Genomic DNA, 25,638 nt, shown 5'->3' with positions numbered 1-25,638 from the left:
TCGTGTCTTACTCCCTTCCGACACGAGGCAGTCTTCAGGAGCTAGGGGTGGAGCTGCAATTACACTCGGCCCCCCAAATTAGAGCCAAGTTTTTCTAAATGAAACACATCCCCACGTACTTTGCAATTCTTCCTTTTAAAAAAGGAAATGAGTATTAAACATAGTATAAGTTCTGTGCTCTGATTACCATTAATAAATATTTCATGGATCACAACTCAGATTTTACCTTCCACAAGCAAACAGCTTTGTCAATGCTGGTAGCTGCCCTAACTTTTTTGGTTTCTGCATCCCGGTCTCTAAGATATTTTCTAAATGAAGTAACTGAAAATATCTGAGAAAGCCAAGAAGCTTCATGAAATACATCTGGATGGTAACAGAAGAAAATCGAGTCAACTTACAAATCCAACTCCACTCTGTGGACCTCCGACCAGCCTTTAGGTTCTCCTCTTAACCATGGGTCCAAAGGATGGACCCAGTGTAACAATTTCAATAGAAATAGAAAAATCACGCAGATAACAAAGTCCCTGCTATAACCACCAGGGACGGCATCCCTTGCCCCCAGACTGGTACCATTCTGGGGGCCCAAATGGCTGCTGTGGCAGACACCGACAGCAGCACCACACTTGTTCCTCCACATAAAACTGTCTCCTGTCTCGGCCACATCCTGGAAGCCGCTCCAGGATGGTCAGAACTGAAGGGCATGACTGGCTCTGGGAAGAACCCTCACCCCATGGGGGAGTGGAATGACTCAGCTTCTGGGGTCTGAGGGACCGAGATGTGTTCACCGAAGGCTCCACCTGACAGCTGCCCCTCCTTCTCTCTCGCTGTCCCACTCCCTAGTCCCTGGAGAAGAAAGTTCAGACTCTTTCAAGTAACTTTCGCAGCTACCCGTGGCCTTGGCCTTGCTCATCTCCCTTTCTCCAACTGTCACTTCCCCTTCTGCCCCAACACCTTCCTGCAACACTCACTCACTCACTCAGGCCCTCTTTCATCATAGACACTGGTCTTATTTTGAGATGTTTCTAGAGAGTCATATTTCTCTCACCACGGCTGAGACAAAATTATATGACCTGAACTTTACTATAAAAATATTTTTAGTGAATTATGGGCTGCCACAAAATCATTAGAATATTCATAAAGTCAGACAATGAAGAGATTACTGCTTATCGCTCTATCACAGCCACTTATACTTTTCAATAAAGGTTCAGGGTCATGTCTGTAACTGGCCTTCGAATAGTTTAGCAAACATGTTTATGTGTAGCTATAATCTAATATAAAAAAATATGACAGTAAATTGTTAATAATTATTGACTGTGTAAATTGGTGATATGGGAGATCACATTATTCTTTTAATTTTTCTGTATGTTTGAAAATTTTCAAAATAAAAATTAGTTTGTGTCCCCAAATTTTTATGTCCAGGAAGTACAATTAATCATCAGACCCAACGTATTAGTTCCTATCTCCCTCTCCCCAAGTGATCCCAACCCTACACCTCAGAGAGAAGATTTCCAGAGAAAATTCAATCGGTATGTGTCTGACTTGTATTGCAAAACCTAAAAAATCTCTGCTAGTAGAAACATATAATGTCAGTTCCATTTTTTCAAAACCTGTTTCCCTTTTCAGATTTTAAAAAGCATCTACGACAAAAAATGATTCAGCTAAAACACTACATAAATTTGTGGTCAATGATGTACTGCATGTGTTCCTTCAGAACACCCCTCATGAATAACTAAGTACTGTAATATGATTTAAAGATACATGTTTTCTTTAAAAAAAAAATTCCTGACATATATAATGTATAATAATAGCCATATTAATCAGGCATTGCCAAAAGATATTTATAGTCAGATTGTCTCATTTAATATTCCCAGCACCAAGCCACAGCTTCCCTGGTGAACATGAGTAGAATGTTAGGACGTATAGCTGACTATGGATATGTTGCATCACTAAAACATGAATGAAAGGTGCACAACAACTGCTACACAAAATTAAAAAAAATATATTTTAACAGTTCTCAGAAAAAGAGATAGTTTAAAAAAGAATATGAAGCATGTCAAATAAGATGCTTTTTAACTGTAAGTATCCGAAATCTCTACTCAAAACAGTTTCAATAATAAAGAAAACAATCCTCTGGATTTACAGGAAATCTAGCAGTAAGGCAGCTTTAGTGGCTAGTCACCTCTCTCTCTCAGATCCACTCTTCTTCAGAAGGTCAGCTTACCCTCAACCATGACATCCTATCCCAGATCCAAAAGCCACCTCCAAGCACAAAGCCATGAATAAGAATGGAGACGTTCTTCTTCTGTCTTCTTAGGAGCTGGGAAATCTTTCTCTGAAGCCTCAAAGCTTCATTCCCCTTCACCTCTTATTGGCGAGGGCTGGGTCTGTCACAATCACTAGAAAGAGATGCTTTGGTGACCCAGACCCAGCGTTTGGGGTGGAATGAACACTGAGGAGTCAGACACATCGACCACTATGCAATTTGAGTGTCAGTAATTAGAATATAGGGGAGTCTCACTGAATTGTGACAAACTGTTAACCCAAGAATGATGATACTATAAAATAAAGAGAGAAGATGGGAGAGAGGAAGGGTGGATAAATGGATGAACTCATAAATAACGGAAGTTCCTAATTCTAAACGGGCTACAAGGTCTAAAAATACGAATAACATTTACCAAAGAATTGAAAAGAAAATTTATAAGAAGTATAAATTTTAGAGAATTTTTCAAATAACAATTATACAGTTCATCCTTAAACATGGGTTTGAACTTCTAGGCTGAACTGTGTCCCCACTCCCAGGGGATTCCTACTTTGAAGTCCTGACCCCTAGTACCTCAAAGTGTGACTGTATTAGGAGACAGGGCCTTCAAAAAGGTAATTAAGTTAAAATGAGGTCACTAGAGCAGGCCCTAATCCAACGTGACTGGTGTCCTTATATAAGAAGAGATATGGATGCAGACACAGATAGAGGACAGCCATCTAGAACAGAGCCTTTCCCTCATGACCCTCAGAAGAAAGCAATACTGCCAGCACCTTGATTTTCAATTTCCAGCCTCCAGAACTGGGACAAATAAATTTCGATTGTTTAAGCCTCCCAGTCTGTGCCACTTTGTCATGGCAGCCCTGGCAAACTAATACAACCACTATGCTCACTTACATCGTATCTGAAACAGAGAGAGCCCCAGACAAGTCCTGAAGTCTGCAGAGTCCTGAGAAAGAAGCCACCTCGACACACCATGGAGAGTATGACGAGACCCCGAAGTAAACCAGAGTCCACGAGAAAAGCCTTATGGTAATGAAAGTGCAACTAGAGCTGACAGACACGAAGGAGGGAAGAGAGTCGTGGGGTCTGGTCACAGGAAGAGGACAGTCGTGCAGGAGGCAGAGTAGGTTAGCGAGCTGGGTAACCAGGTAGAGAGGAAAAATGAGCAGAGCTATGAAAACAGTAGGAAGCATGAATCAAGAGATCATTCCAGGAGCTGGTATGGAAACTACTAAATCTATACAGGCTTCACTTGAAAAAGAGTGAATCCAATCAAATCAAAGAACAGGAACACCAAAGAAACGATCAATATGAGAAAGATGGTCGTGGGCTCTGAAGGGTGGAAAGCTCCCGGCCCACTTCCGTGCCCAGGAGAGAAAACAGGCTGCTCTGGGGAAGGTCTGAGAAGATGCTAATCAGCCTTTGATCATGAACTCCCACTAGAAGGGTCAAGCAACTTGACTATGGGATCTCTTTGGCCTATCATGTGTTCTAAAAACTGAGTGAAGCAAAACCAGGGGTGTTTCCACGAGAGGCCAGTCACCCTCAGCTCTCAGACCTTTTCAGCAGGCACCGGAGGAGCAGGATCTGGGCTCACATCCACAGACAGTGGCCAGAGGACAGGGTGCTTCCTGCGACCACTGCGCCTCCCTCCTGCCTCTCGAGACCAAACCGGTAGGTAGCAGGACAGCCTCTAGACCGGAGGTACCACCACCTTCCTGATGACAGTGAGGCTGCTCCTCTCCCCAAAGCCCCAAGCCACTCTCAACTCAAGTAAATGGGATCAGATGCCCAGTCCTGAATCAGTGACCAAGGAACATGTGTGAAGGACTGTCCTCAGCCTGGTCAGGCCCGGAGCTGAGGTGCGGCCAGCATCGTCTGAAGCACGTGAACTATGAGAAGCATGACAGAAACACTTGAATCAATCAATCAATCAATTAATTAATTAATTAAATTAATAGATCCGAGAATTAAGCATTGCTGGGCCAAGAACATTTTATTTATGTGCCTATGTGTGTACGCACATATGTAAACCTATGTAAATAAATATACATATTTTTGCATACACATGTAAATATGAACGTATAAAGTGTATTACTAAATATGTGTATGTCATTGCATATACATAACCTAACTTAAAGACATCTGAATACTAAATGAACAGAGACATACATAAAAGGATAAAGAAGAACTCTGTAGATGGTATATGCTTCAATAAACACATCAGTGATGGACGCAAAAAAGTTCTATGGGAGTCCAACTGAGGGAGAAGCCATGAGTTAAAATGACTAAGCAAAGGCCGCCTAGACATAGCGATAGTGAGGCAGGCAGAGCAAAGAAGGCTCAAAGAAAAAGAGGAAAGTTTTGCTATTCCACAGAAATGGAGAGGCTCACTGTGTGGCTTCCTTCGGTATTCTGAAATGTTATCCTAAGTGTATGAGTAACACGAGATGTTGAAACAATCCTAGAATAGCATTTTTGTTAATACAAGCAAATTAAATATCCACTGTGTAAAAACTCATCGAGGCTAGAAATGAGTGCCACCTGTGACACGTCTGATCTTCAGCAAAACTAGACCTAGTCATTAGCAGAACGCAATGATCGCATTCAGAAACAGCCAGATAAAACACTGAAGTTTATCCAAAAGTTTCTGCCCCTAGACTTGCTTTTTAAAGTCTACTTGTCTGTTTTATGAGGCATATACATTTTATGACAATTTCAAAATGCCATCTGTACTTTCAAAGCCAGGGGTTATTAAACTATAATCCATGGCCTGTTTTGTAAATAAAGTCACCTCCACATCGAGTCATTTATTCATCTGTCGCTGCTTCCTCACTACAACGGCAGAATCGAGTCGCCATGTCTGAGACCTCATGGCCCACAAAGCTTAAACTATTGGCTATCTGGCCTTTTACAGAGAGTCTGCCGACCTCTGCTCGAACTAGTTTTGTTTTGTTTTGTTTTTAATTTTCAGTTACGGTTCACATATATTAGTTTCAGATGTACAACATATGATTAGCCATTTATATACCTTACAAAGTTAACCACCTCCGTCAGTGTAGTACCCATTTGGCACCACACACAGTTATCATAATATTACTACTTCACATGCTATGACTATTTTTATAACTGGCAACTGCACTAATACTTCTTATTTTTTTCACTCATCCCCCAAACCCCTCTCCCATCTGACAATCATCACTTTGTTCTCTTTATGAGTTTGGTTTTGTTTGGTTTGTTCATTTTCTTTTCTTTCTTTCTTTCTTTTTTTTTTTTTTTTGCTTTGTTTTTTTTTTTTAAGATTCCATATATAAGTGAAATCATAACTGTATTTTTTAATTCCATTTTTGAAATTTTTCATAATAAAATGTTGGCAAAACTCAATATTTTTTTTTTTGAAAAGTTGGGAGTTTGGTAATAGATTTACAATGAAAATTCATTAAGTAAAATAACAATAAAAGATGGTAATAAAAGAATACTCACAATCTTTCAAGGAGACTTAGCCCAGAAAATGAGCCATTCTTCAGTTCGGATATTTTATTGTTACTCAGGATCCTAGAAAGGACAGAAAACTTAAATGTAGGTTGCCCAATATATACACACCATTAATGTCATATCCAAATAATTTAGCTCATTATGTTTAAACCTATCAGGAATTCTAAGAAGTCATTTATTTCCCCCAACATTTTTGAGATGGCCTTATTAAAAAAAGGAACTTCTCTTTCTTTGAGAAACCACATAAAAGAGCTCACTCACACATACCACCTCTTATATTGTTCCTGTCACATTGAACCAAAAAATTTAAAATAGAGAACTCAAAACAAAATAGCTCTCAGTTCACTCTAAGAATAAAGAATGCCACATACATTTGTATAATTAATCAACTTATATAAGATGAATACTTATTTTAAAACTGGAAACTTAACAGAAAAATGTGTAACATGCTCTATAAAATATTGACCTTACAAAAAAATAAAGTACCCTCTAGATATGCTGATTATTTGTAATTAAATAGCATACAAATCTACGTCTGTACGTATGAAAATATACTTCCCGCTTGTACTCACATACAGAGAGACACAGATATAACACCATAGTATTATACCTCATGTAACAGGACAGTGTTCTTAAAAAAATGAACTGCGAAGAAAAATTTATTTAAAGAAGTCGTAGTTGAGCCACCCCCTGGCAGGATTTGCCTAAGAGACGATGTGTATGTACATGATCTTGCTTCCTCTCTAGGCTTTGGGACCAAGCACCTTTTGAAGTCTGAATACCAAGAGAGAGTTTCTATAAATAAAGTGAAAATGCTAAAGCTACCTAATTTGAAAGAGTAGGCATATCGAGTTAAGAAAATGAGAAAACCAAGGCATAGAAGAGTTATGTTAATAGCATAAGATTTCAGTTGCAAATGGCAGAACCAGATGGTGAACTCAGAAAATCTCGACTCCAAACTCCATGTTTTCCAACGTAAGCTGATGTCAGTCAAGAGACACACCACTGGACAGAAAATTCTCTATCACACATGCGTTGCACAACTTCAGGTGCACCCCCCACACGGGGTCCAGGGTTCAGTGGTGACCCTCCTCACTCCAGACAGAACAACGCAGCAATTCTACACCTATACAAATGTTAACAGACTACCTCTGGGTTACAAAGTTTCAAGCACATTTTTAGTTTGTCTACTTCCATTATTCTAAAAAAAAAAAAAAAAAAGAAAAGAAAAGAAAAAAGAAAGAAAAAGAAAAAACTTCGATTATTTGTATTAAAACAAAAATACTCATTTGGCATCTAATTTGGCATCCACTTTGATATAAGTGGAATTAAAAAAAAAAAAAATCCCTACTCATGCAGATGAACATTTCAGAGGTTGCTTTGTGGGGTGTTTATTAGGAGCTTTTCAAGTACACCTGTGTTTGAAGTTCAGCTCTATCACTTTCAAGTGACACTGATCTTGGACAAGTCACTCCTCTCTTTAACAGAGTTCCCTCATTCATAAAGTAGGAAGAATTGCATCTACCTCATAAATACTAGAAGGAAATTAGAAAATATATGACACGCTCAATGAGCATTCACTAACTTTCTGATTCTGTTTCCCTGGTTCTAAGACACACACCCTCCCTCCTTGTAATGTTTCTTGCAATCACAGTATATTACCGCGTCGTGTTTGGCCTGCCCTCAAAGCTACATGTAAACTAAGGCAAGGACAAGGCTTCAACTACGGGAACCAGGAAAACAGGATGATCAAAAAAGGTTTCAATTAAAATACAAAACCATGTTCTCTAATCAGAATGGCAAAGGTTTTTAAAAAGTAAGGTAGTTGGCACAGGCCAAAGCGAACTCTGACCGGCACACGGCCACAGAGGTCACCGAAACAAGCTTCCTTAAGCAGCTAGGCTCTGCTCACTCAGGAGCCTGCAAACTGCTATCACAGCCATCAACCCTAAGCTAACAAGTCACCAATCTGACAAGAAGTATATTCGATGACCTTGTTCAGCCTGATTTAAAACACAAAAATTAGAAACTACCAAAGAGGTCAGTTTAGGTAAGAGTTAAATTATGGTACATCCAAGCAACAAAATTTTACGCATCCATTGAAAATGATTCTTTCAAAAAAAAAAAAAAAAAGAAGACTTGGAAGAAATATATCAAAATGATCACTCTCTTAATGATGAGGTTTCCTTTAGCTTCTCTGTTATTCTTCATAATCTTGCAATATCTTTTGAAGCATCTAGAATATGACTCTTATCTTTAAGCCATTTTTTCTGATGATAAATATAAGACTCTTAATAACTAAGCATAGTTTAAAATCGATTTAATTTTGAATACAATTATATCTTAGCAATAAAAACTGAAGCAAGGAATAGTTTTTATACTCTCGGCTTAAAGATTCATATTTGTTTATATCCAAAAAATGTTTATGTGGTGACTGCAACTTAACATGCACTTAAAATAGTGCAAAGAACAATGGTGATGATAACCAGAGTCCAGAGTTTTAACTGAGACTCCACCAGTGATAAATGATTTAGTTTGGGGTAGTCACTTTACTTTTCCAGGTAGACTTCGATCTCGTCATTTTAAAGATGGAAAAAAATCAAACCCGAATGGTCGCCAAGATCTCGTCTAGCTTCTTTTAATTTTCTATAATTATTCACACTTTAATGAGCAAAGCTGATAAACTTTGCGGTGACCAAGAATTTATAATCAATAAACCAAAAAATAAGGAAAACTACACAATCTACTAAGCCCAGTGACAACAGTGTCCTATTTCTGAGTGAAGAATGAAACCCAAATATGGAAGTAGCTTGTGAAAAACTGCCAGGGTGGTGAATGAATTACATTCACTGGGTTCAGTACTGCTTCAGCAAAAGGACTGTCATTTGCTCAGTCATAAAGGCTTTAGCACAATAAACGGTAGATTTTACTGAGAGTGAAAAGACATTTCATCACACTTAAAAAGTTATAACTGTAACCTTAAAAATATAGTTTACAACTTCATGTTAATATATTCGGTCTACACATTACTTGACGTGTTTGAGGATTCTGCGCAAGAAAACGGGATCGGTATGAATAAATCTACTCTGCAGACAGCTTTTATACTCAGTTTTGAGATGGGGGGACTGTGGAACTGGCAAATGCATAATATCATGTATCTTTATAAATCTAAAACCCATTCATAATCAGTATTTTTGCTGACATCTTAGAAATTTCAAACTTTCTAGGAGGTAACTAAATGAAAAATACAATGCTTGACCGAAGTTATAAAGCTTATATATGCCCATTTCTGTTCTACATCAATAATGTTAACACCACATGATCTATAGACAATGCTCAGAAACAGTATTCTGGGCTCACATCTCTTGAATTTCAACACCATAAGCTAAGTTTGATGTCCACTGCTATCGCTTTACACAGTAACAAGGTAATTTAGTATATCATTTAATGCTGAAACATAAAAAAAGGAGTAAGGCTTAATGTAAACATGATTTTTAAAAAAAGAAATCAAAAGTTTATGGAGCAGAAAGAAATAAAAATTAAGTATGAGAAGTTCTCAGTTGCTTGTTATTGCAAGTCCTAGAATAGAACGCTGGTAACAGCACCCATACCTTGGATGGCAGAAGGCAGAGAATAATTCACCTTTTGAGAGGAAATGAAAATATATTTCGAGCGCATTAAATATTCAGATTGAATGCGAGGAATGTAATTCTTAAAGTCAACCACTGAAGGGGAAAATCAGGTAAACAATCAAATAGGGTTACCATAGCGGGCTGCATGGTGGTCCTCTGAAAATATGTCCATCTAAAACGTGTGAACATGCCCTTACCTAGGAAAAGGATGTTTGTGATGTAACTGAAGGTTTCAGGATGAGATCGTCCTGGACTAGGGACCTACACCCAAGGACTAGTGTCCTTAGAAGGGGGGGCGGGGCAGGAGATTCAGAGAAGGTGAAAAGGGAGGCAGACTCAGATGAAGAAAAAAGAGATGCAGATGACAGGCGAATGCAGAAGTCATAACAACTAAAGATTTTCTAGTCTATGGAAAAGGAGCAAATAAGAGTACACTTAAACCGTAGTGCATTTTAAAAACGTCTTTTTGATATTTTTAAACTCATAAGCCATGTTAAAAAAATAAACAAATATTTACAACTATCAGAAACAAAGTCCTAATTTCCCAAATATACAGAGATCTTAAAAAAAAAAAAAATCCCCAATAGAAAACATAGCAAAGGCCATGAACAGAAAGCTCGAAGAAAGTAAGTACTGATGGATCATAATCACATGAAGGGATATGTGATCTTAATAATGAGAGAAATGTAAATTAAAACTAAAATGTAAAGATACCATAAATCGCTTAGAGTGGGGAAAAAAAATGTGCTAACACATTTTATATTCAGAGGCAAACAGCCACTCATATTTTGCTATAAATCAGAACAATCCCTATGGAGAGCAAAAATACAAATGCATAACATTTGATCCATTAATTCACCTTCTGGAAATTTATCCTAAAGATATACTTGTACTTTTGCAAAATATATGACATGTTAAATGCTGTATAATTGTATATTTGTATAACAAAATTATTCATTGTATTATTTGTAAAAGCAAATGACTGGATATTTACATTAGTCCCAGTAGTATGGATTGGTTAAAGTTATCCAGGAAATGTGTTACTATGCAGAATAGGGGGAGGAAGCTCATTAGGTATTCAGATAGAAAGATCAAAGACAGACTGAAGACTGAAGGCATGCCACTTACATATGAAAAGTTTCTATCCCTTGACATTTCTGATTTGCTCAGGTAATACAAATTGTAGTAATAAAATCTGATTCTGTACATTAGATTTATCATAGAGAATAATACTTGTTATTGCTACCTCTTTATCAAGTACAAGAAAAATGGACAATACAGCGAGGCTATGCTTTTGAGTCACCAATCTCAACGGACACACGGCCTAAACCTTTAGAACCACCTGTGATAAGCTAAAATCAGAAATGGTAACTCCACAAAAATAAATTTTTAGTGTTTTGCTTCATTTATCCCACTAATGAAAACTAGTTCCTGGAGGGGCAGCCAAAACCAACCCTCCATCTGTTCTCCAGACAGACCATAGACTCTTAAGAATGGTTTTTAAAATATTTTTAAAAGAGTAAAAGAAAATCAAAAAGAATAATATTTTATGATACATGAAAATTATATGAAATTCAAATGACAATGTTCTTAAAGTTTTATTGGAACTCCACCATGCCCGTCTGTTTACACATTTCTATGGTGGCTTTCATGCTATGATGGCATTGACAGACTGGCTGGCCAGGAAAGCCTAAAATATTTACTACATGGCCCTGTATAGAAAAACAATCTGTCGACTCCTGTTTTAGCATACACTGTCCCAGTTTATTCTGTTGTCAGGGAAATAAATGAGTATCAAGTGCTGATTTCTAAATTAATTCTTCTTAGCAAGTAATAAGAGAATATCTACTGGATTTCAAAACTCGCCATCAGTTCGAATACTCTCTATTTTAAAATTGCATTTAATTCCACATGCCATCATTGGCAATTACACCCATTTTGTCCTAAGTATGATTAATTTGCTCACCAATGTGTCTTCTTCGTAACAATTCATTGCTGCAGAAAAAAAATTCTGGGAGGGATACCTTAGTTCTTGTGTGTCAAAAATGTGTTGCCCTCACTTTGTCATATCATCTTGTTTTAACAGCACTTCTCATCAATGGGAATAACTCTATCCGGGCATTTGTGTATTTACCATGTTTCCCATGACAAGTTCAAACTCATAAAGTATAGAGAGGGTGACCATCACCATGTCCCCATAAAAAAAAAAAGAACACGATGAACTTTTTTGAGTGATTCCATCGTGCAGCCACTCTTCCCTATAAGGATACACTCAGTCACTCATAAGGACCCAATGGTAGCAGTCGTATTATTTTCCCCAAATCAACGACGACAAAAATCTGCAAGTTAAACTAACTTGTGTCTACAGCCATGCCACCCCAGAGTCCGATCCCGTGAAGTTAAACTAACTTGTGTCTACAGCCATGCCACCCTGAAAGAGTCCGATCCCGTCTGGTCTCGGAAGCTGAGCAGGGTCGGGCCTGGGTAGTACTTAGATGGGAAACCACCTAGGAAGACCAGGTGCTGTAGGCGTAAAAAAAAAAATAGAAAAAATTAAGGCATTGTAAGCTGACAAGGTCTTTGCAATCTGTGAGGTCAACCAAGGGTTGCTTCCCTTAAAATAAATAAATAAATCGAAGTAAAAAATAAATAAAAAAAAATAAAGTAACTTGCCCGGGTTCATACTCAAAGTGACAGAGTTAAAGTAACTGTTGTAGCTATGGAGATGCGCTGCTCAGATCCCTCTTCAAGAGAGACCCTGTGCAGGAGAGCAGTTCTCTAACAGCCTCCAGATGCAGCTGTGGAGAGCACCTGCCTTAGATTCCCAGCAGAGGCCACCCGCTTTGCAGGCCAAGCCAGCCCAGACTGAGCACAGCAGTGGTAAGTAAGAGGTCTCTCCAATCCCATCATAGGACGGACTCCCAGAAGGGTCATCTCTGTGCCAGAGCTTCCTGCTGGGCTGGCCAAGACTTTCTTATAGCTGCACCTTCGTCCGAGGCCAGTCCTACCCCATGCTACCCAACTGCCTTTCCTTCCCCGTCCTCTTTCACAGGTGCGAGACCTGCATCTGGATCCGAAGGTTTCCCGCTTCTGCCCCATCTCCCTTTGTTTTTCAGATATTTCCCTCAGTAAAAATCTTGTAGTACAACCTCACTCTGGCATGTGCTTCCCAGAGGATCCAAATGACAAAATGCTCACGACATCTTTTCTATTCAATAAAAGAATGAAATAAAAATACAGCTGGGTTTAAGATTCTATGGTCAAAAATCCCTCCATTGGAAATTAATAATATAAAACCTATCATGTCCAGCAGCACGAATCAGAAGTTATAAATCTCGGCCCCGCTCTCATTCTTTCTTCTTTCTGAGGCTTAGGAAAATTCGGGGCTGAGGAAAATCAAAAATTCTACCAGAACACGTCTCGTTTTCTTTTTTCAATACTGCATATAGTGTTCTAAGATTTTTTTCCCCTACATTTTAACCTTCCTAAAATTAGAACCACCTTAAAATTGGTATCAAAGGAAATTTCCAGCTGCTAAGAAAAAAAATAAGTTATGAACTTAACCGTGAGTGTCAGCGTTGGCATATACACAAACTGTGGCTGAATTTTAAGTCGGAATCCTTGATTATGGCTTAATGTTTACACATTAAGGTTTTAGACGATACGGCACTGAAATAAAAAAGTTGTGTAACAAAAGACTGCATATTATATGGCAGTCAGCGTAATGAAAGGCAGCAGAAATGTTAAATCTCTCAGAATTTAACATTTAGGAGAGGCTGGTGGGATTCATTCGTGGGCCGTGAAGAATAATCACTCAAGCAGCTCGCATCTCTCGTAAGCTGCCAGCTAGTTTATAAGGAAAGCAGTTAAACTTCCAGTGACGTGTGATTAAATTTGGAAAGAGGGAAAAAAACTTGTTAAATTAACCAAGGAAAAAAGTACAAGCAAAATACCATCTTCACAGATGATCAAATTATTTTATCAAGTCTAAAGATGCAAAAGAAAAAGTCACGATCACTTTTATAAAAAGCAGTGGGTTATGATATCCGCATCGTACTGTCAAATGATTTAAAACACATTTATCACATCCACAGGAAGATAAAAACTGATAAAGCAAAGGTGTAAAATGTTAATAATAGCAAAATCTAATAAATCTGGGTAAAAAATATATGGAGTTCTACCTATGATTCTGGTTTTTAACTTTCATGTAAGTTTGAAATTATTTTCAGTGTAAGAAGCTTTATGTTAAAATGACACCGTGCAGAACAAGAACGGTCAAGCGACACAGAGCAGCTCTAGATGACAAGGCTGGTGTCAACTGAAATTCTGAAGGAGAGGCATTTTGTGGTCTGAGAAAAATAAATACACATTTTTAGAGAAACCAGATCATAAAAGTACTCTCTCGGCTCCCTCGCTGGTAAATTGTTTGGAAATAGGAATCTGATTTTGACAGCAGCTTAGAATCAGAAATGCCGGCTGCTTTTTCCTTCTTCATCTGCTTCTCAGCTGGGTACTCATTTCCTAGACCCATCCTCCACACCTCTTAATTCTGCTTCATAACTCTCATCGTAAACCTTGGGCTCTGAATTTTAGAAGAAATCTTCTGCTCGATTTTCCAGACAACTAATTTTCTAAGTCCTAAGCAGTTCCCACTTTGCTCTCGATCCCACCTCCTGCCTCGGCCATAGCTGCCCCACATCCATCGCAACCTCACCGCTAACCTCTGAGACCCCCTCTTCCCAGCAGTCGTCCTCGACGGACGCTCCTGCTTTATGGATTTGCTGTTCTCTTGGATCTGAGACCAGGAATTACATTTTCCTGTCTTAACGTTTCCAATCATTCTGTTGATGTCCTCTCAAATGCCTGATGACGCCTGGTTACTTTCTCATACTTAACAAAGAAACCTGGGGTCCCCTACAACTTCTTTCTGCCCATGATCACCCACCAGTGTTCTGCTTTGCCAAATCTCCCAGTTTACTGGAAAACAAGCTAAATGGTTTTGTCACAGAGGCAAACCCAACCATCAAGCTTGCTGAGCCGAACTCACTGAAAACAGAACGAAAGCATCTGTTTCAGGCTTATTAATTCTGGGCCGAGAAAGTTCCTTACCAACCTCTGCTGCCACTCCCTATAGTTTCAATTCTTGGGATTCTTCCAGGATCCTGTTAAGAAAATTCATTTTTCTCGTTATTTCTGCTTTTGTCTCTACAGGGCTGTAAGCTCCTTTCCTGTGCAGTTTCACCATCAATCTGATCCCATCTGCTTTATTTATTCTACAATGTCCTCAGTGCTTCTGGACCACTGGAGTACCTCATTTTTCAGCCCCATTAGTAATGGGTCTGTTCATATTTTTACGTTTCCTCTGTCATTTTCAACAGGATTTTGGAAGAAAAGGAGAAAAAGTAAACAAACATGCTTCGATGTATACTTAGGGGGAGGTAAAGTGTTCTTTTCCCAAAAGTAGAGGTCTCTTTCCTGTTTGACCTTCTCTCTGGATAAATGATTAGGAGGCAGATTTGGTTTCTAGCCCATCCCTTCCCCTTCATGCAGGGAGGCTAATGTTTTCCTTTATGAATTTGCCAAAACCTCGATCACCTTTCACTTAACAGACCGATTACTTTTAATCGCAAGGCACCTGTTAAAACAGAATACCTCATATATTAACCAAAGTTAGAGCCCCAGGTTCCCTGTAAAACAGTCAGGCATCCCTGAGCACACTCACTCTTAAATGCTACAATCATCCTTGTCTAACACCCAATGCCAAACGCAGAGCAAGGGAGTCAGGAGCCCGGCCTGCTGGGAGGAAGCTGAGGTTCTGATGCCTGACCCAGCAACTCTAACCAACTTTTTGTTTGAGATCACTTTTCCAGTCTCTCTGCTCTGCCCCAATGATTACTGAGATAATTGAGATGCAATTACAGAGGGTCATCTCTGGATGACAAAGGACCTGAACTTGAATCGTAACGCTAGGATTTGGCTTCACAACTTTGGACAAGTTTCCTTAACCTCCCAGTCACTTAATGCCCGATCCGTAAATCATCCTGGGCACGTCTGAGAGAGGAAATGCAGGGCCCTGTGAACACACACGTGAATGAACATGCGGCACAGCACAGACGGCAGGCCCTTATGACAACTCTGTAAGATCTGAGCAACTGGCAACCTCGCAACCAGAAAATGGTGAAGCTGAGACCTACATGTTCCTATCCAGCTGCACCTGCTGCTGACCAGGCCGCTGTGCTGCCTTCTTACAGGATCAACGGCGTCTGCTCCGCCAGACCGGTCTCTTCGAACCGTTAACTCACAGCACTGCGGCTGGTGAACATCGTTTCCCAGTTCTTCTATTTTAACATATTGTTAAAAAAAAAGAAAAAGAAAGAAAAAGAAACTAGTTCAAACCCATAACTTCACAGATACTGTTTAAAATACTTAAAAATGAGTAAAATTAAAATGGAGACAATATGTTATAAATATTTTATTGTACAGGTAGTCTACAAAAACGGATTAGGACGATGGCACACACGTGTAAGGCTACTCACAAACAAGAGACCCACAAGAATGCAAAGAAATCACTTGTCAAGGAGCTATGAGACCAAAGGCAACAGAAAACACTGCCTGCTGATCACACCCCCTTCTCAGAAATTCAGAGTGTACACTATCACTCTGAATTGAAGACACTCAACTTTCTTCAGTTGAGCATTTCTCAAATCTGTCTAACCAAGAAACTCTTTTATGTGGTAACAATGGCCTGCCAAACCCACGTGGCAGAAAGATGAACTATGCTTGTCAGCTGCCTGGGAGGCAAGGACTAAGTGTGTCATCTGAAAGCAGAGGCTGCTGGTCAGGACAACTGCATCTGAATCCAGCCCTGCCATTTTACACTGGTATAAACCATCAAGTGATCCCCCCTAACTTTCGGTTTTGGAATCCATGCTAATTTCTCTAGAGCAGGGGTCAGCACACTCCAGGCCACAAATTCTTATTATAAATAAAGAGTTACTGGTACACGGCTATGTTCTTTCTTTCATGAACTGTTTTATGGCTGAGTTAAGCAGCTGCAACAGAGACTGTATGGTTTGTGCACCTAAAATATTTACTGCCTGAGCCTTTGTAGAAAAGACTGCCCACATCTGGTATAGACCTCTGGCTCTCAACTCTGGCTGCACATTCAAAATATTAAGAAAGATTTAAAAAGAAAGAAAAAAGCAAATCTTGCTCCCATAACTCCCAACAATTAACTCAAAATTTTAGAGCATGGGGATCTAACATCATTTAATTCTCTGGGTGGGCTCTGCTAGTGCCTCTGTCTCCAGTCTGCAGGGGCTGAGAGTGACACGGAGCCCTCCTACCACTCCCAAGGTCACCACTGCTCCAAGAGCACTGTGGGCTGGATCTGTGAAGGGGGCCCTGAGGTGACAAAGGAAACCAAGACCACTTCCAAGGACCCAGTAGCCAGAGAGAACGAGGGAACAATCCACGAGTCCACTTGTAATGACATAGAACTATCAGATGGGACATAAGATAACGCTGCACAAAAACAGAGAGAAACGAGTCGACCTCAAGGGATTTCACGACGACATATAAAGTTAAAACTTTTTGGAAAACCATGAGGTGACTTTTTAAATTTCGTAGATAAAACAAAGACAGTGACTACTGAAATGCAAATCATGACGAAACCTGCAGCATATGCAAGTAACAGGAGTCCCGAGGGTAAAAAAAAAAAAAAAAGAACGGGTAGAAAAATGGCTATAATAAAGGAAAGAAAAGGAACCGTCTCCACAGGAAGCAGACCAGGGAGTTCTTATCTGATGGGTATAGAGTTCGTGTTGGGGATGATTAAAGGTTTTGTGTGTAGACAGTGCGATGGTCACACGGTGCAGTGAAAGTCTTTAAAGCCACTGAACTGTACACTTACAGATGGTTACAATGATGTTAGGTATATTTTTGCATAATAAAAACTAATGTCTAATAAAGATATGTACATCAGCCAAAAAAATAACAGAACGAATGTCTCCAGTTAGAAGACAGACTTGTAAAATTAAACATGTGCCAGACAAACTAATAGGGGAAAAAGGTACATTCGGGCACATTCTAGTCAAATTTCTGAATTCCATGATAAAAAAAAAAATGCTCTAAGTTTCAAACAGACATGAAAACATGGGTGTTTTTATATTTTGGTTTTAACATATTTCCTACAGAGTGGATGAATTAGGGAAGTGTTCGGTACACTGAGTCTGCCTTCTCGAAGCTGTATGCAACAGTACTTCCAACTTCTATCTCTGCAAGGTGAACATTATTTAAAATGAGACAGCAAGTCAAAGATATCAACAGGTGAACATTATTTAAAATGAAAGAGCAAGTCAAAGATATCAACAGCTAACATATTACTGTGGGGTCACAATATAATTTATCATGAAACAGACATCTGAGAATAAAAGGAGGTGCCATTACTATTTACAATAAGACAACAGGTGTCGACCTGGGCACGTGGTCATCCTTAACTATTCAAATGGTTTATTAAATAACCTTGCAAATTTCAAGGCATTTTTATCAAAGACCTGACTTTTTTTTTAAGGCCTGTTTCTCTTATAATCATTTCAGATTCTTTAGTCAGGAATTTCATAAATAAAAAGGATAATAATCTCTTTTTCTGCTTTAGCATTAAACAGTAAGTTCACATGAAATTAAATATCATTTCATTAAGAAACACTAAAAGGCTTTTAATGCCGTACTAGCTATATTTAAAAATGCCTAGAAACGAAAACCTGTTTATTAAATAACACTTCACGTTATGAACACATCAGCTCCCAGAGGACAGGGAGCCCACTTTTCAAGGTGTCTGCACATCATAAAGATCACTGGATGCTTCATATCTATGAATACAATAAAAGCAAGTTTATCTGGTATTTTTATTGAATGGAAAGCTTTCTATTGGGACCAGAATGAGGCTCTTCGAGAATTTTAAGTCTGATGTTGAAGCTGAAATTCATGATGGACGGACGACTCATTAACTGAGATTATATCTGAGCATCTACAGTGTGCTGGGAGTGACATTAAGGGAACAAAAACAGACCTCGAGGACTAATACCCCGCATGCATCTAAGTGTGACGTGCCACCGGAGGGATGCATAACTGATGCAAAGGGAATACAGTTTCGCTGCTGCTGAACGGCAGGATGGAAGACATCTCTGGACTTTGCTGATCAAAAAAAAAAAAGAGTAGGAATCCAGAAGGCAGACAGGAAAGGGAAAATCTTCTTCTACAGAATTAACCCCTCTGAGGTCTGAAAGAGTTTTCTATTGCTGCCTAACGCATTACCACTAACTCAGTGCTGTATGCTTTACATCCACACCCATTTACTGGCTCACACTTCTGCAGGTCAGAAGTCCAGGCACAGAGTGGGTGGGTCCTCTGCTCAGGTGGACCTGGCTGAGAGAACCTGGACGGCAACAGCGGAGATGCTTCCAAGTTAAAGTACGGAGATGCTCCCAAGTTAAAGCACGGGGTGGAGGGGAGCGGGGAAGGACAGGAAGTATGCGCATCACCTACGAAGTACTCTTGTTAGTCGCACCTGAATCGGAGCAGTGGGAAGTGGGACCTCGTAATTTCATTCATTTTCATTCTCCATTGTGAACTTGTCTTCCCTTCCTGGGAAGGTCAGGAAAACATCCCTTGACCATTACAACACACCGGTGATGAGTATGAACTCTGGAATCGGACAGCTGCAGCTCAAACCCTGGGTCTGTCACTCACTGCCTGGATCACCTTGGGGAACTGATGAGCGTCTATGTCCCACTTCCTCAGGCACACAAAAGGGATCATGACAACAATAACCCCTGGTTGGGAAACATAAGAAGTAACAAATACAACACTTAAAACACTTACGGCAGGATCTAGCACACTCGGCAAACATTACCTGTCCTTATTGGCCCACATTTCTAATGGATCACGTCTTTTGCTACAAATTTGTAGGAGTTCTTAAAATATGGGAATTGGCATTTTTCTCTAATACCATCCCCAAATACCACCCTTAGGCACCTGGTCCAAAAGCTGGGAGCCACTCTCTATTAGAAGGTATTTGGAGAGCACATTTTGGAAACTATCACTGAGGCGTGAAATCACTATTTTTCACAAGGATAGTGCATACGACTAAGTATGCAACCTAAATAATCCTACTGGTAAGAAATCTCAAGACTGTGAATTTAGGGCTAGGCCACGGAGCTGTTGAAACTCTCAAATAATGAGGAACCCTGATAGAGACAAAAAGCCATACGATCCTAAGATTATAAAAATAAAGAAATGATATGGTCATTATCAGAGTTTTGGGCTTCCAGGGCCACTGGCAAACAATGGCACGTGGGCCACCACCTCCCGGTCCCATGCTCATGGCAGATCAATAGTCAGTCCTGGCATTTTCCTGATAAGCTCACACCACACTCCTGATGGCTACACCCAACTTGCCAGTGCAGACAGACCTTCGAGAAATCTATTCGCCACACAGGTTTGATTACAGAATTGATATCATAGCCAACTATGACTCCAAATATCTTTTACAACTGGTGGAGGGGTCATGACAACAAACCAGCGTGCCCACTTAGAGGGAGGGAGTTAGCTGTAGAGGGTCAACAGGAACTGCTATGAAACAGAATCAGCCAGAAAACTGGTATTGAAGGATTCATGGTAAATATGTGGTAATACAGGCAAAGAGGTAAAGGGATGGAGGCGGGATGCAGATGAAAAAAAAATTAATACTATGATGTAGAATCTGCAGGATGTCCATAAAATCGGGAAAGAAAAGAAAAATATGCAGATGTGTATATCTCCGTGTGTGTGTGTGTGTGTGTGTGTGTAAGTCATGTACGTATCTTCACTATGCTAAAAAAAAAAAAAAAAATCTACATTTCCAGACGTTACAACCACGCTGCACGTTCCTAAAGAGACAACTAGAGTTCAAATGCTACAAGAGCTCCTTGAGTGTTCAGATCATAAAGATAGGAATTCAGGGACCAAAAACACAAATCCAGTTAACAGGAAGCGAGCACAAGGTCCCCAAGTGGGATCGGCCCTAGGGAATGAGGGCCGGTCTCTGCAAATGATGGGCAGTTAGGGCTAAGAGCAGTTGAGGAAAGGTATGCAAGGCTCAGAATCCATGCAGACCAGAAGCTATTCCATGATAGGATCCAACGCCTACCTCCAACGCCTACCTCCAACACCCACCTCCACACCGCCTGGACCTCCTTCTCCCTTCCCCCGGAAAAGAGCCCCGGCACTTACATCATAATACAATCAATGCGTTCTAATAACATGGTTTGAGTTTCATTAAATGTCCACATAAAGTCTGTGGATTTTAAAAATAAATCTTATTTGATTTGGGTTTGATTTGGTTTTGTGGGATATGTAAGATCACAGAATTTCAGCAGTCAAAGAGGCCCTAAAGATAATCTAATTCAAAACTGAAATAGCAGAAATAGTCATTCTGCTATTCAGAAGAGTGAGAGCCAGATAAATTATGATTTGCTAAGGATCACAACTCTACCTGGTAGCAAAGCCAACTTGAGACCCCATATGCATTCAGTCTCACTGCTATTTCCTCTGTCTCCTCCCTTCTGATCGTCTTTTCAAATACAGGCGAGGAATGCCCTGCTTATCCAGCACAATTCTGACTTGTAGGTGTGAGTCATGCCTAAAAAGAGAGCTAGAGTGTCATGGCTTTTCATTTTTTTTCTAGAGACCTACAAAAAAAAAATGTAGCTACCTTCCCGATGATGTTGTTACTCCTTCCATCTTTGCACGGCAGCTGATGTTTGAGATCGGGTCACTTATTATTCCCAGACAAAATTTTCAGTCTCAAGAATGCAGATAAAAAAAGGACTATTTAATAATCGGTAATACTGCATTGCAGACTTAAGTATGACCACCTCTGGTCATTCCCACAACCACTTGATAACAGTAAAATGAGATGTTAACATTCTTTCCTTCAATAGTTACTTACTAGGACATAATAGTTACTTACTAGGACATAATAGTTACTTACTAGGAATTCTCAGGTGAGAATTCGCAGTTACTGTTTTCCCATCAGTCAGGGACCTCTAAAGAAATGGGTCAAGGTAAACAAGTCCCCAGTATCTTTTGTTCTACAAAGGCTTACCCCCAACCCTACTTCCACAGTGAGCATTCAGGCTGTTTGTGACTTTCATGGACATAACAATAGTGAGCATTATAGGCCTAGAGGTCAAGGTCTGGGGCCCAACACCTACTGAATGTAAAAGGCCTCCATAATTTCCTTTCTCATTGTTGGATGCAGTGACAATTGGAAACCTGCAATTTAATAGGTTTTAAAATCACTAAAATGAGAAAAAATAGAAACGCTAACATAAGGACTTGACAATATTACCATGGACATAACAATAGTGAGCATTATAGGCCTAGAGGTCAAGGTCTGGGGCCCAACACCTACTGAATGTAAAAGGCCTCCATAATTTCCTTTCTCATTGTTGGATGCAGTGACAATTGGAAACCTGCAATTTAATAGGTTTTATAATCACTAAAATGAGAAAAAATAGAAACGCTAACATAAGGACTTGACATTATAAACGTAAAAAATGGAAAGTCAGACAAAGTTTTTTACAGTCACGTCCCAGTGTGTCGTTGCTAAATTAGAGCTAAGCTGATGGACAAGTTTTTCGACTTTATCCTGGAGAGAAAGAACTCAAATACTTTTTTTCGAGCAAGGAACTTGGAAAATCAAGGCACAGTAGAACAGTTAACCAGGGTTAAGCAGGCAACAATCTCAAGTAGGCAATCTCTGTTTCTCATGGGTTCAGACTAGATGACACCCATTTCCAAGGTTCTTCCCTCAAAAGGCAGGCCATCTTCTAGGAGGTACTGCCCATCAGGAGTCTGTCTTGGCAGAGAAACCAGTCAAACCAGTCATTTCCACATATGAGTTTCTGAGTCCAAACCACGTGAACTGGCCAAAATTCAATAATTAAGTGAGTGTAGTAACAGTTGTGGTGACCACTGAGCTAAATGACGAGAAGAAAAAGACACATGCAGTGGTGAATGAAAGATGTTTTTGAATCTAGACCGATACTAGACAGCACTAGGTTAAAACTGAAACCAGAGGCAAAGAAATAAAGACAACAGATTAAAGCTACTTTTCAGGAAGCTTAATTATGAAGGAAGGAGAGTGACCACTCCAATAAGGAGCTGTAACAGAGTACTTGGGGGAGGGGAGTTTTTTTAACAGAGGGAAAAAGGGCACGGCTATCTACATATGCTGAAAAGAAACATCACAAACTAGAGGGAACATTTAACATGTAGAAAGGTAAGCGATAGTTTCTCAAGAAGTAAGAGAGAACTGGATCAAGAAAAGGAAGGAAAAATGGGTGACAGACAGATACTTTTCACTTTTCACAAACGAAGAGTGGGAGTTTAAGCCTTGACCTTGAAGGTTGGGTATTTTGCTTTGAAGAGTCTCAAGCTTATCCACGATAGATTCTTCTTGTGTTAAGAATAACGCAGATTCTTTCCTTAGTCCTATTTGAGGGCGGAAAAAAAATAATAGCAGGGAAAATGGAACATCTTTAAACAAAAACTTACTGAGTGTTTATGTGATAGTTGCTGAGGATACAGAGATAAATATCGCCATTAAGAGTTCACAAATTGGTAAGAAGACTGTAAATATGTAACTCCAAACGGCATGACAGTAATTCATGCGCAAGCTGCAGCAACGCAAGCAGACATGACATAGGAGCAGGTCGCAAGCAAGGGAAGAGTCAGCTTAGCATTGTCTACTCAAGGTGGACTTTAAGTTCCATGGTATCTGAAAGGTTTTAGAATTCCCATGGAGTCTTGGTCATACAGGGAGAGTTTTATATGCTTGATCTTGTTTGAAACAAACAAACGACAGGTTAAAAAGAAGACTAATCTAACAGAAAGCATACCCATCTCAAACATGGCCCTGGAGATGAACACACACCCCGCAAATTTCTCTTTTGCCTCTTTCATGAGAAGAGCTGGGAAGAATTGCACAATAAAAACAGAGAATGCTTTTAAATCTTATCTTGATGGGAAATGAATCAATTTAATTACACTTAATTCAAGAAGGCTTAAAGAAAGAAAAGTTTAACAGTTGCATTTAAAAAATCTGTATTACTGTCACACCTCTAAGGCCACTCCACCTTTCCTCCTATTAAATCCAAGGGTTTAGACCACAGTGTCCTCCAACACAATTTACAACCTGCTCTCTATCTGGCCACAACATGAGGCCAACACAGAGCTGCCTGTTAAATGCCTATCGCTATTCTAGCGGCTACCTTTGCAGAAGGAAGCAAAACAAAAGGTTTGACCTCCGTGGAACTGACTTTCTAGGTGAGGCCAAGTCACATATTTGGAACCATGTTTTCCAATTCAGAAGAGTCTTCACATAGGGAATGGATTTAATTCACAGTTACACGGTGCATTAGGCCCTGTGCTGAAGGGAGGAGGGATGGGGGGGCTTTGGGGGAGCTTAGATAACCCAGGGGATCCTCTCCTTCTCCCCAGCCTCTGTAGGTGTGTGCTCATTCCTCTTCTGGGGAGACACCTTGGCCTACAAGTACAATTCTTGAATAGATGGGAACAGCACTTATACAGGTAGAGCTAGCAACCTATCCAAAGTATTTAGTAACAATGCTAAAACGGACATTATGCAGGTGATGGCAGACTCAGCCTTCCTTCTGCAGAGTATACAATTCCAAAGATCTGCCCCCGTCCCCACAATGGTGATGACTCGGGAACCAAAGATTTCAAATACGCACAATTCAAATATTATACAATTTAAACTTAAGGAGGCAAAATATGGGAAGAGAAAAAAGGGCAAAACATGCATGTTTTCAGCTTTATTTAAATCTAGGACCAAGAATGCCAGTAGTTTGAATTGATTGACAAAGAGGTAAAAACAACTAGCAAGTGCCTGACATATGAGCTGATTGGGGCTCACAGCCCAGCAGCTAAGTGCTGTGCCCTGATGCGGGAATCTCCTGTGTGGTCTGCGGGACATGCCTGTCAATCTTCAGGTCAAGAATATGCCAAAGATGCCCAGAGCCCTGCCTCCTTAGTTCCCACCAAAGCAGTAAGAAAATAATGAGAGAAATATATTATCAGATGATGAGTGGTCTCTAAATACCTCAAGAGTGTCAAGCTGGAAAAAAATAAATAAATAACCTGCTAGAAACTAAAAATGTACAGAGAAGGTGGCCAAATACAAATGACCCTTTTGCAGACACATCAAAATACGTTAAACTCTACTTATAATCAGATGTAAATTAAAATAAGCTCTTTTTGTTGTTGTTGTTTTTTACTGATCAGACTGATAAAGACTAAAAAGTAAAACCAAAACAAAAAAATTTCCAGAGCAGGTACATACCTGGAAAATTGGGCCTCTCATAGTTTCTCTATACTGTTTTATTATTTTAGGTTAATAATGCATTTTCACCGGTTTCTCTATGAAATAAAGGATTTAAAGTATGAGTACACACTAAGGCTGCTCTGGACAAAAGCTTGCTATTAGACCCCTTCAGTTAATTGATTCACCACACCTTTAAAACCTTATTGTCCTTATCGCCATGAGTTGATATTGAATCCAGCTTGAGCACATCATTCCCCACTCTACAAATAATCATTGTTCTTGTGTCTTATGCATAAGGCTCAACGCTAAAGCTCTCCGCTATCTGCCCTAGAAAGGTCTCTTGATTTTCGTTCCTCTTTGTTCCACCTGGCACAGCCCCTCCCTCCCTCCCCGCGAGGCAGCTGCCCCCAATTTGTTCCTCTGCTCTCTCTTCTACCTTCTTTTGTTGCAGTGGATGACAGCTGGTGAGGCTGGTTAACCCTTCAGGTTGCTGGGCTAGTCAACAACAGGTTCTCAACCCAGGGGACATGAGAGTCACCTGCCGAGTTCTGAAAATATCTACATCCGGGCCCCATCCTTAAACAATGAAAGCAGCACATAAGGTCCCTGGCCTAGACATCTGAACTCTTAATGCTCCCAGGATTCCAAACAAGGCTGAACCGTCAACAGCAAACTCACCCAACAGGTCACTGGAAGGTGGAGATAACTGCTCCCTGGAGCTTGGCTGCTGGGCTGGAGGCAGTGGGGCTCTGGCCTGGAGCATCCTTCACACAAACATCATTACTGTCTATGCATGCCATGACATGAAAAGTCTTGGAAAGAACTGCTATAAATAATAGTAGGGATTATGTGCTACAGAA

The 25,638-nt window shown here is 39.9% G+C and overlaps 1 protein-coding gene and 1 pseudogene across 2 annotated transcripts in view; one reads left to right on the top strand and one right to left on the bottom strand.

Moving 5' to 3' along the window:
- Positions 1-25,638, bottom strand: part of ADGRA3 (adhesion G protein-coupled receptor A3) — a 99,792-nt gene that overhangs the window by 66,837 nt on the left and 7,317 nt on the right. For both annotated transcript variants that reach the window (XM_006918961.2, XM_025051781.1), the window contains exon 2: positions 5,747-5,818. The gene's annotated coding sequence lies outside the window, so the exon portion shown is untranslated. The remainder of the gene's footprint in view (positions 1-5,746; positions 5,819-25,638) is intronic.
- LOC112485719 lies at positions 11,804-11,922 on the top strand (annotated as a pseudogene).

The sequence above is a fragment of the Pteropus alecto genome, unplaced genomic scaffold (genome assembly GCF_000325575.1).
Source record: "Pteropus alecto unplaced genomic scaffold, ASM32557v1 scaffold5, whole genome shotgun sequence".
In the NCBI taxonomy this organism is placed as follows: Eukaryota; Metazoa; Chordata; class Mammalia; order Chiroptera; family Pteropodidae; genus Pteropus; species Pteropus alecto.
Note: the sequence above shows the minus strand (reverse complement) of the source record. Positions and strands in the feature narration are given on the sequence as shown.